This window comes from Furipterus horrens, unplaced genomic scaffold, assembly GCF_987537825.1.
Source record: "Furipterus horrens unplaced genomic scaffold, mFurHor1.1.pri manual_scaffold_17, whole genome shotgun sequence".
Classification (NCBI taxonomy): domain Eukaryota; kingdom Metazoa; phylum Chordata; class Mammalia; order Chiroptera; family Furipteridae; genus Furipterus; species Furipterus horrens.
Genome location: NW_028327187.1, coordinates 100,339,400 through 100,345,320, shown reverse-complemented (window position 1 = coordinate 100,345,320; position 5,921 = coordinate 100,339,400). Strand labels below are relative to the sequence as shown.

General features: G+C 37.6%; 1 pseudogene; it reads right to left on the bottom strand.

Annotated features, from left to right (window-relative positions):
• Window positions 1-4,806: 4,806 nt before the first annotated feature.
• On the bottom strand, window positions 4,807-5,662 carry LOC149991689 (large ribosomal subunit protein eL6 pseudogene; annotated as a pseudogene).
• Window positions 5,663-5,921: the final 259 nt, after the last annotated feature.

Here is a 5,921-nt window from a genome sequence, read left to right as displayed (position 1 = left end):
CAGTATGCAGATGCCTCAAAAACTTAAAAGTGGATCTGCCTTTTGACCCAGTTATTCTACTTCTGGGAATATATCCAAAGGAACCCAAAACACTTATTCGAAAGAACATAAGCACCCTCATATTCATTGCAGCACTATTTACAATTGCCAAGATATGAAAGCCTCCCAGGTGCCATTGATAGGTGAGTGAATAAAACAACTGTGGGACATTTACACAATGGAATATTACTCAGCCATTAAAAAGAAAATCTTACCCTCTGCGACAGTATGGATAAACTTGGAGAACATTACTCTAAGTGAAATAAACCAGTCAGAGAAAGACAAGTACCATATGATTTCATTCATAAGTGGAAACTAACAAACACACTAAACTAACAGGGAAAATAGAGACAGACTTGTAGATAGAAAGCAGGATGACAGCTAAGAGGAGGGGAGGTTAGGGGTAGAGGGATTGAGTGAAAGAAAAATGGACTCATGACATAGACAACAGTGAGGTGATTGCAGAGGAGGGGAAAAACATTGGGACTAAATGGTAATGGAAAATATACAATAAAAAAAAGGTCAGGAAACTAAAAATAAAAGGTCTCTCTTATAATTTTGCCTCCTTGGATTTAAGCAAATAAACTAGCCTTGGTTGTTTTGATATGTCTGGCATATACATGCAAAGAAAGTGTTTGATAAATAAATAAGTGTCCTCTATTAAGGAGCCAATGGTGGTAAAAATGCCATCAATGGAGCATGTCAGGTCAAAATTATTCCATCTAAATGGCCCAGCACTAACGTTTGTTTCTTGCATAGATTTGCCAGCTCCCTGTTGATAAAGGGCATCTACTTGTGAAACAAAAATGAATGTGAGACAATTATTTAAATATTTTCAAAAATAGTGAAACTTTATTTCACAGTTTTTGGGGATTGTTCATCCTCTTGCTTTACTTTGCCCCTGGTTATAGCAAAATAGTTGGTAAAATTTGGAGGTTCACTGCAGAGGGAAAAATAAGGGAGGTAGAAGGGGAAATGTTTATTTCTTGCCCCCACCGTCACAATGCAGTATCTGTGGATTATTTTTCAGGTGTAATGCATCAGTACGTTGGAATACTTCAGGGTCAACTGTCTACCCATGAAATCTTAAGCTTCTTGAGGGTACAGTTTTCTACACATTTTAGAGACTCGATATACATTATTTGGATTGAATTGAACTCTCAAGTTACTTGTTTTAAATACTTGCTGACCTGAAAGCCCTTGCCTAAACTTACACAACCCCCACCATTTTGAGGGGCGAAATACTGGTATAAATGGCTATCTTAATATGGAAAGCACCTTGATAAGAAGTTTTCCTTAGTGGAAATTTTCTAGTCAAGTCTTCATATGAACTGTCAGTAGATCAGTGTACAAAGATGTTTTACATGCATTGTGTATCGTACATTCAACTTTTACCCAGATCCCCCCTCAAAAATTATAGGCATACTCTACCAGAGAGCCAAGTTCAAGTTTCTTAGTACCATCTGATTTATACATTCACCTTTTTTGACATGCACATCTTGATGGAATTAAAGGTTAAAGTTTGTCATGATTTAACTTGGAATCAGCTTGCTTTGAAACCAGAGCATAACTCAGAGGAATTCAAGCAAAGAAAATGTAATTGCATGCTGAAATGAAAATAGTTATTGATCTCCAAACTCTTACTAATATACAAAGAGAAAAAAATGTTTTGAGAACAAAGGTACTCAATCTACCCAATTGTACCTTTCTGGCATTTTGTTGGCATATGGATTAAACGATGACCAAGGCTCCACCTACATGGCTTTCTATGTACTTGTGTGTATCCCTTCAAAGCATTACTCAACATAACTTTAGATATATCAGGCTGAAAATTCATGGCCCTGGTTTTCAGCTTCTTCTTTACAAGAAAGTTTGCCATTGCTTTTAGTATTCATTAAGGTTTACTGGTATTAAATAACATTTAAAGAAGTAGGCCTTAATTTATGTACATAGAATTGAAACTTGGCATACAATAGATCATGCTTCAGTTTATAGTTCCTAGAAGACTTAGCTAACTTTGTCTATAAGAATTTTTGGTGCATCTTATCTAGAATAAAATTCTCAAGACCTTAACTGCTCTCCATATCAGTTGGGGTCTAGTGAGGGAACAGCACCAGTAATTTGAATAGAAAAGATTAGCATAAAGAATTAATAACAAACAAAAGGAAGTTAAATACTACATTGGGTAAGGGATCTAGGGATAGTAAGTTCTAAAACAAACTGCAGTAACTAGGCTGAGGAGAGTTGACATTAGAAGGGCATAACTTAGCTCAGACTTCTTCAAGGAAGGCAGGATCAGGTATCCTCCAGGGTGAAGGAAACTTGCCAGAGGTCACAGATCACAGCTGGTAAACCACTAAGTGAGGAGAGTGTGGCCTGAGAGGACAGTTGGCTGGAGCTGATCTGAGTGGGCCAGTAGGTTCCTATACTGAATAATAAGAAAGGAGGACCAGAATCTGAAGGAAAGTGTCTTCCTGCTGTTATAACCTCATGGTGTCCCTTAAGATTTTTCTATTGTCAAAACAAAATTGTGTCACTGGAAAAATAGAAATGCTTCCAGGGTGTGCCTCTGATATCACAAAGCAAGACAAAGAGTGAAAGGCTAGGGACTTAGAGTCAAGAAATGAATCACTGGTACACACATATATGATTAATCTAACTCAAATGTCCAATTTTTAAAAAATATAATGGCCAATATACCATTTATATATTCCTTTCAACCTCTCAGTTAAGAGCAATAAACTCACATAATCCTAGAAGCTCAGAAGATAACCTAAATAAGTAAAATAGAACATACATAAAGGAATAAAGAGTGGTGTGAACTAATGTGAAGAGAATATGTTTTGCCTCCTAAAAGTGATCCAGTTCATATATGAATATCCAAATTCTGTACACAGATCCCATAATATAGTGTTAGCATTATAAAATGAAATAATTCAACTGTTTACAAACCAGAGGTTTAGTTTCATTTTTTTTTTTTTGTATGGCCAATGAGAAATACCATTCTCAAGCTAGTTATGGAAACCACAGATTCCATCAGTTATCCAATTGATTAGAAGCATTTATCATTCATCTACTGTTTAAATGTTATTCCCTGTAAGACTCCCAACTAAATAATTCATAGTATTTAACCAGATATATGTTGAGTGTTTTGAGGGCTAATTAAAAATAATCCTTTTTATTTTGTATTGGAAGGAAAAGAAGCAAAGGAAGCAGAGATCCTTGTATCTTAATATTCTACATGTTATGCTTAATTTGAATTAGGATACATTTTCCACATTGGCAGTTCCCTTGTGTATAATTTAAAAAGCAATGATAATAGCAGCATCAGAATTTATTACAATTACTTTGCAGAGGTAAGAAAAGAACCACTTAAAACATTGTAATTACATCAATGTTATTAAATGTCAAAATCCCAACATTAATCACCATTCTGCACTGAAGCATGAAATGGCTTCAAAGTCCTTTGCTAAACAAGGATTATGACTAAATTAGTAAGGGTAAAGGTTGAACCTGCAAGGAACAAAAAAAAAAAAAATTGGCTGTAAAGTAAAAAAGTATGTTTTAGAGAACCATGTATTTGGTATTTTCCAAGTGGGCCGTATCTCATGCGAATTTCTTTTTCTTTTCAATTAAAGTGATTGGTTAAACATATACTTTATGTATCTTCATAACGTTTTTCATATAAACATATGTGCAAACCTGAGACTCTTTTTGTTAAACCTCAGGTCCCAATTTGTAATTTGGAAACTGTGTCCATTGTAATTATACAATGGCAACATAGGAACCACCAGATTTACTTATAGTTAAAAACCAAAAATAACCTTAAGTACCTGGGTTTAGAAATGAAGTGTATTGGATGTATTCTACAAAGTGTCACACATATACCTTTATTGGCTACTGCAGTCAAGTTGGAGACAGTGGGCATCGTGATAGGAACTCAGACGCTTTCACATACAGGACTGCTTTTACATTCTAGCCATGCTTGTGCTACTCATGGGGTCTTGGGAGAGAGTATTATAAACAAAACTAATCTTCACAGATATCAACACCTCGGTGAACTATACACTAGAACCAGAGAACTGCCTTTCATCCGTCACCTGATAAGAGAACATTTGGAGCTTTCTTGGTGCTGCCTGCCAGCCAACAGTTGCAATTTCTAAAGTTTTCCCATCTTAGTGTGCCCATAGCAGTGTTTGTGAAATATTTAAATAGCCTCTTGGGCTTTTCCCTTATTGTTTTATAAGAAACCAAATCTTAAAACATGGAAATGAAAGAAAAGAAGTTGAGGGTGATGTTTAATACAATCAAGGCAGAATGAAATAAGGCATCATGAATGCCAAGAAAAAACCCTCATTGGACTTACATGCTGATCATAGGTTCAATTGTTTAGGAAAAGAACATTTATGAATGCCCATTAGTAACTGGCTTTCAAAATAGAATTTTGTCACAAGTTTTTGCTGAGTCCAAAACAAAAAACAAAATACAAGATACTGAGTGAGGTTTATTTTTTTTCTTTTGTTTTGTATGTTTTATTGATCATGCTGTTACAGTTGTCCCAATTTCTTTTCCCTTTGCTCCTCAGCACCCAGCAACCCCATCCCTCTAGCATTCCCCTCCCCCTTAGTCCATGTCCATGGGTCATGTATAAAGTTCTTCGCAACATCCCCCTGTCCATTCCGCACCCTCATACTATGCTTCTTCTTCTTCTTCTTCTTTTTTTTTTTTTAACAAATCAGTTATTTAATTGGGTTTTTCGAAAGAAGCTTAGAACTTCATCCTGTGAGGATAAAGCCCATTTGTGAGAGCAAACAGTGGAGGTTGCCCTGCAGCTGAGGAACAGCCTTGATTTTTGGCAGAATTTGGGAGTCCACGGCTTTCTGATCAATCTTGTGCTACTCTGTAATCCCATATTTCTCCTTCTCGGTGTCAAAAATCTCCCCCTCCTGGTGCCTGGACTTGCGCAGCTTCTTCTTGAAGTAAGCATCAGTGAGGTGTTTTGAGATTTTCACACCGCTGATATCAATTTTGGTGGAGGTGGTGATGACAAACTTCTGGTGTGTTCTATGCAGAGGAACTCGATTAAGGGCCAGAGGTCCAGTCACAAGTAGCACGCCACTGCTCAGCTGCTTCGGGAAAACCACCCTCTTGCCCCGGTGGCGCCCGGTGAGGACGATGAGAATGGTCCTGGGAGTGATGTTAGCCCACAGTTTCCTCACGTGCTGACTGAAGGGTTTCTTGTCGTGGCTCAACAGCTTTCAAGGCACATCTTCAGTAGGACAGTATTGAGGCATTTTGTGAAGTTTAACCACTCGGGTACCACCGTTCTTGTCGCCACCAACTGCTTTTGTGACAGTAGCAAAACCTTCTCCTTTTTCTTTTCAGTCCTGGATTTAGCTGCTGAATACTTCCTCTTGTACATAGCCTTTCAGGAATACATCGCTGATCAGGAATACCTGCCAATTCCTCAGACTAGGACAGGGTTTTGGCTGCAGTTGGGCTTCCCCTTCTTAGGAGTATTGGCCTTGGGGTTACCCTTCTTAACCTTGCAGCCAGCATCAGCCTTCTTGGCTTCAGGTTTCTTCTTCTTAATATCTGGCTTCTCAGTTTTTCCACCCGCCATCTTGCAAGATGGGAGAAAAGCGTACTATGCTGACAATCTTATAGGTACCCCTTTGTAGGTAACTCTCCTCTTCTCTCTTGCTGCTTTTAAGATTCTCTCTTTATCCTTGACCTTTGGTATTTTAATTATGATATGTCTTGGTGTGGTCCTCCCTGGGTCTAGTTTGTTTGAGACTCTTTGTGCTTCCTGGACTCGTACATCCATTTCCTTGCCCAAATTAGAAAAGTTTTCCTTCGTTATTTTTTCGCATAATTTCTCA